The sequence below is a fragment of the Phocoena phocoena genome, chromosome 14, assembly GCF_963924675.1.
Source record: "Phocoena phocoena chromosome 14, mPhoPho1.1, whole genome shotgun sequence".
NCBI lineage: Eukaryota > Metazoa > Chordata > Mammalia > Artiodactyla > Phocoenidae > Phocoena > Phocoena phocoena.
The window spans coordinates 43,131,971-43,142,629 of NC_089232.1; positions in this window are offsets into that span (position 1 = coordinate 43,131,971).

The window sequence follows — 10,659 nt, forward strand, 5'->3', positions numbered from 1 at the left end:
ATAGTCTTAAGTCAGGGATTCTGATTCCTTCAGCTCCATTTTTTCCCCTCAAGATTGCTTTGGCTATTTGGGGTCTTTTGTGTCTCTATACAAATTTTAAGACGTTTTGTTCTAGTTCTGTAAAAAAAAAAAAAAAAAAAAAAACACTGCCATTGGTAATTAGATAGGGCTTGCATTGATTCTGTAGATTGCTTTGGGTAGTAGCGTCATTTTCACAATTTAGATTCTTCCAATCCAAGAACATGGTATATCTCTCCATCTATTTGTATCATCTTTAATTTCTTTCATCAGTGTCTTATACTTCTCTGCATACAGGTCTTTTGTCTTCTTCGGTAGGTTTATTCCTAGATATTTTTTGTTGCAATGGTAAATGGGAGTGTTTTCTTGATTTCACTTTCAGATTTTTCATCATTAGTGTATAGGAATGCCAGAGATTTCTGTGCATTAATTTTGTATCCTGCTACTTTACCAAATTCATTGATTAGCTCTAGTAGTTTTCTGGTAGCATCTCTAGGATTCTCTATGTATAGTATCATGTCATCTGCAAACAGTGACAGCTTTACTTCTTTTCTGATTTGGATTCCTTTATTTCCTTTTCTTCTCTGATTGCTGTGGCTAAAACTTCCAAAGTTATGTTGAATAAGAGTGGTGAGAGTGGGCAACCTTGTCTTGTTCCTGATCTTAGTGGAAACGCTTTCAGTTTTTCACCATTGAGGACGATGTTGGCTATGGGTTTTTCATATATGGCCTTTATTATGTTAAGTTCCCTCTATGCCTACTTTCTGCAGGGTTTTTATCATAAATGGGTGTTGAATTTTGTTGAAAGCTTTTTCTGCATCTATTGAGATGATCATATGGTTTTTCTCCTTCAATTTGTTAAGATGGTGTATCACATTGATTGATATGCATATATTGAAGAATCCTTGCATTCCTGGGATAAACGCCACTTGATCATGGTGTACAACCCTTTTACTGTGCTGTTGGATTCTGTTTGCTAGTATTTTGTTGAGGATTTTCACATCTATGTTCATCAGTGATATTAGCCTGTGGTTTTCTTTCTTTGTGATATCTTTGTCTGGTTTTGGCATCAGAGTGATGGTGGCCTCGTAGAATGAGTTTGGGAGTGTTCCTCCCTCTGCTATATTTTGGAAGAGTTTGAGAAGGATATGTATTAACTCTTCGCTAAATGTTTGATAGAATTCGCCTGTGAAGACATCTGATCCTGGGCTTTTGTTTGTTGCAAGACTTTTAATCACAGTTTTAATTTCAGTGCTTGGGATTGGTCTGTTTATAGTGTCTGTTTCTTCCTGGTTCAGTCTTGGAAGGTTGTGCTTTTCTAAGAATTTCTCCATTTCTTCCATTGTCCATTTTATTGACATAGAGTGTTTGTAGTAATCTCTCATGATCTTTTGTATTTCTGCAGTGTCAGTTACTACTTTGCCTTTTTCATTTCTAATTCTGTTGATTTGAGTCTTCTCCCTTTTTTCTTGATGAGGCTGGCTAATGGTGTACCAATTTTGTTTATCTTCTCAAAGAACAAGCTTTTAGTTTTATTGATCTTTGCTATCGTTTTCTTTGTTTCTCTTTCATTTATTTCTGCTCTGCTCTTTATGATTTCTTTCCTTCTGCTAACTGGGTTTTGTTTGTTCTTCTTTCTCTAATTGCTTTAGGTGTAAGGTTAGGTTGTTTATATGAGATGTTTCTTGTTTCTTAAGGTACGATTGTATTGCTATAAACTTTCCTCTTAGAACTGCTTTTGCTGCATCCTATAGGTTTTGGGTTGTTGTGTTTTCATTGTCATTTGTTTCTAGGTATTTTTTGATTTCCTCTTTGATTTCTTCAATGATCTCTTGGTTATTAAATAGCATATTGTTTAGCCTCCATGTGTTTGTATTTTTTATGGATCTTTTCCTGTAATTGATATCTAGTCTCATAGTGTTGTGGTCAGAAAAGATACTTGATACAATTTCAATTTTCTTAAATTGAGCAAGGCTTGATTTGTGACCCAAGATATGATCTATCCTGGAGAATGTTCCATGAGCACTTGAGAAGAAAGTGTATTGTTATTTTTGGATGGAATGTCCTATAAATATCAATTAAGTCCATCTTATTTAATATATCATTTAAAACTTGTGTTTCCATGTTTATTTTCATTTTGGATGATCTGTCCATTGGTGCAAGTGGGGAGTTAAAGTCCCCTACTATGATTGTGTTACTGTCGATTTCCCCTTTTATGGCTATTAGTGTTTGCCTTATATATTGAGGTACTCCTATGTTGGTGCATAAATATTTACAATTGTTATATCTTCTTCTTGGATTGATCCCTTGATCATTACGTAGTGTCCTTCTTTGTCTCTTGTAATATTCTTTGTTTTAAAGTTTATTTTGTATGATATAAGAATTGCTTTTCCAGATTTATTTTGATTTCCATTTGCATAGAATATCTTTTTCCATCCCCTCACTTTCAGTCTGTATGTGTCTCTAGGTCTGAAGTGAGTTTCTTACAGACCGCTTATGTATGGGTCTTGTTTTTGTAACCATTCAGGCAATCTATGTCTTTCGGTTGGAGTATTTATTCCATTTACATTTAAGGTAGTTATCGATATGTGTGTTCCTATTACCATTTTCTTAATTGGTTTGGGTTTGTTATTGTAGGTCTTTTCCTTCTCTTGTGTTTCCTGCCCAGAGAAGTTCCTTTAGCATTTATTGTAAAGCTGGTTTGGTGGTGCTGAATTCTCTTAGCTTTTGCTTGTCTCTAAAGGTTTTAATTTCCCTGTCTAATCTGAATGAGATCCTTGCTGGGTAGAGTAATCTTGGTTGTAGGCTTTTCCCTTTCATCACTTTAAATATGTCCTGCTACTCCCTCGTGGCTTGCAGAGTTTCTGCTGAAAGATCAGATGTTAATCTTACGGGGATTCCCTTGTATGTTATTTGTTGTTTTTCCCTTGCTGCTTTTACTATTTTTTCTTTGCATTTAATTTTTGATAGTTTGATTCATATATTTCTTGGCATGTTTCTCCTTGGATTTGTCCTGCATGGGACTCTCTGTGCTTGCTGGACTTGGGTGGCTATTTCCTTTCCCATATTAGGGAAGTTTTCAACTATAATCTCTTCAAATATTTTCTCAGTCCCTGTTTTTTTCTCTTCTTCTTTTGGGACCCCTATAATTCCAATGTTGGTGTGTTTAATGTTGTCCCAGCCGTCTCTGAGACTGTCCTCCGTTCTTTTCATTTTTTTTTTCTTTATTCTGCTCTGCTGTAGTTATTTCCACTATTTTATCTTCCAGGTCACTTATCCGTTCTTCTGCCTCAGTTATTCTGCTATTGATTCCTTCTAGAGAATTTTTAATTTCATATATTGTGTTGTTCATCATGGTTTGTTTGCTCTTTAGTTCTTCTAGCTCCTTGTTAAACATTTCTTGTTTTTTCCGCATTCTATTTCTAAGATTTTGGATCATCTTTACTGTCATTACTTTGAATTCTTTTTCAGGTCGAATGTCTGTTTCCTCTTCATTTGTTTGGTCTGGTGGGTTTTTATCCTGCTCCTTAATCTGCTGTGTGTTTCTCTGTTTTCTCATTTTGCTTAATTTACTGTGTTTGGGGTCTCCTTTTTGCAGGCTGCAGGTTCGTATTTCCTGGGTTTTTTTCCTGTCTGTCCCCAGTGGCTAAGGTTGGTTCACTGGGTTGTGTAGGTTTCCTGGTGGAGGCGACTGGTGCCTATGTTCTGGTGGATGAGACTGGATCTTGTCTTTCTGGTGGTCAGGTTCATGTCTGGTGCTGTGTTTTGTGATGTCTCTGACCGTATTATGATTTTAGGCAGCCTCTGAGCTAATGGTTGGGATTGTGTTCCTGTTTTGCTAGTTGTTTGGCATAGGGTGTCCAGCACTGTAGCTTGCTGGTCGTTGAGTGGAGCTGGGTCTTGGTGTTGAGATGGAGATCTCTGGGAGATCTTTGCCTTTTGATATTATGTGGATCTGGGAGGCTGGTGGTCCAATGTCCTGAAGTTGGCTCTCCCATGTCAGAATCACAGGCCTGACACCCAGCCAGAGCACCAAGAGCAAAAAGAGAAAAAGGGAAAAACTATATATATATCGTTGCTCCCAAAGTCCACCTCCTCAATTTGGGATGATTCGTTGTCTATTCAGGTAGTCCACAGATGCAGGGTACATCAAGTTGATTGTGGAGATCTGCTGCCCCTGAGGCTGCTGGGAGAGATTTCCCTTTCTCTTCTTTGTTTGCACAGCCCAGGGGTTCAGCTTTGGATTTGGCCCCGCCTCTGCGTGTAATTCTCCTGAGGGCGTCTGTTCCTGCCCAGACAGAACAGGGTTAAAGAAGAAGCTGATTTGGGGGGCTCTGGTTCACTCAGCACGGGGGGAGGGAGGGGTACGGGTGAGGGGCGAGTCTGTGGCGGCAGAGGCCGGCGTGATGTAGCACAAGCCTGCAGCGCGCCGTGCGTTCTCCCGGGTAAGTTGTCCCTGGATCACGGGACCCTGGCAGTGTCGGGCTGCACAGGCTCCCGGGAGGGGAGGTGTGGAGATTGACCTGTGCTCGCACACAGGCTTCTTGGTGGCTGCAGCAGCAGCCTTAGCGTCTCATGCCCGTCTCTGGGGTCTGTGCTGGTAGCCGCAGCTTGTGCCTGTCTCTCGTTTAGGTGGCGCTTTTAATATTCTCTATTCACACGCCGCCAGATAAGTTTCTTGCCTCTTAGGCAGCTCCAGAGTTTTTCCCGGACTCCTTCCCGGCTAGCTGTGGTGCACTAACCCCCTGCAGGCTGTGTTCATGCCACCAACACCAGTCCTCTCCTGGCACTCCGACCGAAGCCCAAACCTCAGCTCCCAGCCCCGCCCACCCTGGCAGGTGAGCAGACGAGCCTCTCGGGCTGGTGAGTGCTGGTCGGCACCAATCCTCTGTGCGGGAATCTCTCCGCTTTGCCCTCCACACCCCTGTGGCTGCGCTCTCCTCTACGGCTCCGAAGCTTCCCCCTCCACCACCCGCCGTCTCCGCCCACGACGGGGCTTCTAGTGTGTGGAAACCTTTCCTCCTTCACAGCTCCCTCCCACTGGTGCAGGTCCCGTCCCTATTCTTTTGTCTCTGTTTATTCTTTTTTCTTTTGCCCTACCCAGGTATGTGCGGAGCTTCTTGCCTTTTGGGAGGTTTGAGTTCTTCTGTCAGTGTTCAATAGGTGTTCCTTAGGAGATGTTCCACATGTAGATGTATTTCTGATGTAACTTGTGGGGAGGAAGGTGATCTCCGCATCTCACTCTTCCACCATCTTGAAGCTCCTCTCCATTTTTGTTTTAATGATGGTTTTAAGAAAAAGTTATTGCTGAAGAAGCTATATGGTTTTTGTTTGTTTTTCTTTATTCATTCTTTCTTTCAACAAAAATTTATTAAAGTAACTTTTCTTAAAACAGTTTTGGAAAGAATTGTACTAACCCTATTTATACAGAATAAGTCAGAGTTGTATGTTACCATCATTTAGGGGAGTCTGAAAGGACATTTATACCCTCGACCTGATACAGTTTCCCAGTACAGGTAGTACAAACTAAAACTTAGGTCCTTTGGTGTCTTTTGGAAGCGTCCTTTAAGAAAAATCCAAACCTGCAAGTAGCCATGTTAATTATTTCTGTGTGACTAATTTCTTAAATAGCAGGGCTTTAGGGAAATCTCAAGGTCCTTGTCTTTGGACAGGAGGAGAAAGGCAGAATTAGGTTCTGAATACTGGGAGGACTTGGCCTTTTATGTAGTCTATAGTCAATAGATATTTGTTGAGTGAATATGAGAGGGTGAATAGAAAACCCTAAAATAAATCTGCCCTATTGTAAGATATTGCCCTGAGCCAGTCTTTTTTCTAGGCTTTCAGATTTTGCCTTTGACTTTCAAATTCAACTGAAGTCCTACTTCTCTTCAGCCCCTGGATTCTATCTTATAACAGGGAAAGAAGATGCTTCATCCACATTTGATACTGTTAGTTTCCCAGAGGTCTCAAAGCATTATCATGTCAATCTTGATGTGAACACAACCAAGGAATTCCTTGCCTATACTTAATTAGTCCTAAAACACTCTCACATTAAAAAACCAGAGGTCCCTGAAAAGTTTGTAGCCACTTAGAAATAGTGCGATTGATGTGTCACAAATTGGTGAATGGCTGAGAAAGTGAAGAATATATGAAAGTTTGTATGTGAGCTGATTATCTAGGGATCAGATGAACCTGTTAAACTTCCCTGATTGTTCATTTGTGAAACAGTAAGTTCAGAATTGATGTTGCTGGAGTCACCTTTCTTGCACTGTGACTGATTGCACCTCTCTTCCTCTCTGTGGGCATAGAACAGGCAAGTGTGCAGTGCCAGAAGAGAGAACGATGCATGAGCTCCCCACCATGACTTTTGGCCTAAACTCATGTGAGAGAGATTCCAACTGACCCTTATTGTTGACCTCACTTCCTTGAAAGTACATCACAGAGAGAATCTTACTTTGCCAAGGGCATTGTTTTAGTTGAGAACAATTGCCATGTTTGGCACTTAGTGTTTTTCTTTTCTTTGCTTGTTTTTGTATAGCAAATTAGGAAAAACACACACACACACAATTTCATTTTCACATTATTATTTTTTTAAAGGATCTCTTCAGAATCATATAATTTTAAGGCTGAAAGAGACCTCAAAAGCAATCTAGTCTTTCTCTAATGCATAAATCCCTTTATTTCATCCACTAAAATGATTTATAAGCTCAAGCACTTTAAATGACTTGGAACTTACTGCTTCATCAAACATCTCATTCCACTTTAGCAGCTTTGAGTGTGAGAAAGTTTTTTTTTTTTTATATTGTGTTGAAATCCGTACCCCTCACCTGTCTGTAACCTGAACCCATTAGTCCTAATTTTGCTTTCTAGAAGTACACAGAAACAATAAGCTCTCATTTACTTGGTAACCTCTCACATATTTTAAACTATCTACTCTATACTCACAAGGTCCTTTTAAAATAATGAATCACTCCAAGTTTCTGCAAGCATTTTTTTAAAATTCACAGATATGCAGGTTTTTAAGAAATGGAAGAAATTTTGGAAATCATCTAGTCTATTTTTTTTTTCTACAAAGACATTTCTACAAAATACTAATGCTGGAGATACTAATAGTAAAAAGTACACAGTAAGATCCTGATCTTTAGTCTCCTTATGCCTGTGATTCTTGAACTTGGGACTCCTCTTCCTGGAGTTATACGAAGGGAGCCCCAGGGTAATCTTACTTTTCCTTAAAGATTTTATCAAAGAATCCTCATTTTTATGTTAGAAAGAAAAATTGACAGAATAAGAATTGTAATATCAACTTGACATGAAATATGAGTTTCAAATACTTTCAAACTTTCCAAGGGCAGCTGCTACGGACTGAATTATGTCCCCTCGAATTTATATATGTTGAAGCCCTAACATACAATGTGATAGTATTAGTATTCGAAGATGGGAACTTTGTAAGGTAAGTATGTTGTGATGATGTCATGAGAGTGGGCACATTGTGCGATTATTTTCCTCATTAGAAGAGACACCAGAACTTTCTTTCTCTCATATTCTCTTCCTCCCTCTCTCTCTCTCTCTCTCTCTCTCTCTCTCTCTCTCTCTCTCTCTCTCTCTTTCTTTCTGTACTGTGTGAGAACAACCAGAAACTGACCATACTGGCACCCTGATCTAGGACTTCAAGCATGCAGAACTATGAGAATATTCATTTCTGTTGTCTATGCCACCCACACTGTGGTATTTATTTATGGAAGCCTGAGCAGACTAAGATAGCAGCTTTGATGTAGGCCTGTTCCTCTCAGCCAAAGGCAATTTGTCAATATCTGAACACATTTTTTATTATCACAATTTGGAAATGCTACTGGGATCTATTGGTGAGGGGCCAGGGATGCTGTTAAACATTCTATAATGCACGGGAGGGGTACCCACAACAAAGAATTATCTGGTCCAAAATGTCAAGTTGGGGTTGAAAAACTCTGGACTTGGTTACCAGTAGGGTACCATTGGGTAACTTAGTGGAATGTTTATTATTCATCACTATTTGTTATTCATCTTTTAAGTGCAGAATATGAAAAAACTGTCATAAGAGGAATGGTTTTTCTAAAATAAAGGAGGCTAGATGATTTTTCTCTTTTCACCAGCTCTGGATGAATTTATAATGATCTCCAAGCAGATTTCTTGTTCTTATTTCAACAGGATCTTTGTTGTCCTGTGAAGAATGTTGATTATCTCATATCTCAAATAACCTCAAATAACAGGGCCCTTAATGTTGAGGCTGCGTTTCAGATATAGCTTTTATTACTCAGGGTTATTCAGAAGCAGAACCAATAGGCCGTGTGTGTGTGTGTGTGTGTGTGTCTGTGTGTCTGTGTGTAAAGAGATTTATTTTAAAGGAAGTAGCTCATAACAGTTATGGAGGCTGGCAAGTCTAACAAATTATGGAGATCCAGCCAAGAGCTGATGTTGCAGTTCAAGTCTAAAGGCTATCAAGCTGCAGAATTCCTTCTCGCTGAGGTCCAGTCTTTTGTTCTATACAGGGCTTCGACTGGCTGCCCACATTATGGAGAGCAGTCTGCTTTACTCAAAGCCTACCCATTTTAATGTGAATCTTACCCAAATCACCCTCACAGAATTATCCAGAATAACGTTTGAATAAATATCTGGTCACTGTGGCCCAGCCAAGTTGACACACAAAATTAACCATCACAGTGCTGCTTTCCTAATCATGTTGTATGTTAAACCCCATATTTTCTCACTCTACACCTCTTTAAAAGTGCATAGAATATTGTTTTAAAGTTATCATATAATAGTGAAAAAGTAGTAACTTTAAAAAATGTAAGTAAATCTTGTTATATTTATTTATGTATTTTTCATTTTAAGCCTACCTTACTATGAGTTTAATTTGGAGTATTCCAAAATTGAAAGCAATTTATTTGAGTAAATGTAGGAAGCACAGCCCATAAGTAAAAATTGGACTATCTCCTCTGCTTAGAACTGGATGTCCTTCAAATCCAGCTTAGTAAAAATTGGTTTATTCCCTGTGTAAATGAGAAAGAAAATAAACGGTATCAAAACAGTTTCAGAAACTTCCTAGCACCGAGGACATGCCATATTTATGTAACAGTTTAAAAATAATTTACCAGTACAGTCAGAAGTCATATACCAGAGTAATTCCTTTTTAAACACTGGACATCATCTTTTCTTGGACATCACTTTCATAGCATCCAGTCTTGGTGCTATGCAGTATTTGTTTTGCAAAGTTGCCAAAATTCTCAGGCATTTCAGTGGATTTTTAATTTTTTAAAACAAATTTGCTTGTTCTCAACTTGCTTCTGTACTTAAGAGAGCCACAGTAGTTTATCTGGAGAAGTCATTAGTATTATTTATTACTCATTTTAGCATTGGAAGTCTTTTTCCATTAACACCATTAGTGTTTGAATAATATGCATAAAGCACCATAGAAGTCTAGAAAAATTCTATGAGTATTTAATGTTTTCTTCAAATAAATTTATTTATATATTTTTTTGGCTGCCTTGGGTCTTCGTTGCTGTATGCGGGCTTTCTCTAGTTGCAGCGAGTGAGGGACTCCTCTTGGTTGCAGTGCGTGGGCTTCTCATTGCGGCGGCTTCTCTTGTTGCAGAGCATGGACTCTAGGTGCACGGGCTTCAGTAGTTGTGGCACGTGGGCTCAGTAGTTGTGGCTCACAGGCTCTAGAGTACAGGCTCAGTAGTTGTGGTGCACGGGCTTAGTTGCTCCACGGCATGTGGGATCTTCCTGGACCAGGGCTCGAACCCGTGTCCCCTGCATTGGCAGGTGGATACTTAAACCAGTGCACCACCAGGGAAGCCCGAGTATTTAATGCTTAATGTGTGTGTTGGTATTATGAAATCACTTGTTTACTGCAAGGCATTTGATGTTAAGACAAGACTTTGGTACTGCCCCGCCCTCCTCCCTCTCTCCCTTCCTCCCTCCTACATATTAGCCCAGAGGTGATATGACTCTCTATACTTTTCTGGGTTCAGGATTTATGTACATCATTTTCCTTTCATGGAAATGTAATCTGTCCTATAAATCACCACAAGGCCTTCAGAATTAACAAATCTGAGGAACAAATCTGTGCTGAAGATAGTCCTCTGTTTGGATACAATGAGTCATCTACAATTCTCTTTTGGTTGTCCTAACTGGGAAAGTTTATATGAATTTTCATTCTATCTTCATGGAATAGAATGGGTTAATTGACCTACGTTCCAGTTTTGTTCAATGAACCATGTCAGGAGAGAGTTTCTGTTCTCACTAACTGTATGGAGAACTGCCTTTTCATAAAGTTTCAAACTGAGAAAAATCTCAAGGATATTTTCAAACTAGACACAAAATTGTCTTTAGTGCTCTATAATTTGAATGAATTTTTTAAAACTAATTAATGGATTCTAATATATTAGTGAAAACCAAGGTAAGTAATTCCTCAAATTCTCATGTGGCATTTGCTATGATACTAATTATCATGAGGAAATAGAAGTGATTAAGACATGGGGCTGCTCTCAAGAAACTTATATTCTAGATATCTAGAGAAGATAAGTTCATAAATAATGAGACTTCAAAGCAATATTTGAAACATGGTACAGTAGAGGTAAACTGTATGAACAAAGTTCAGAG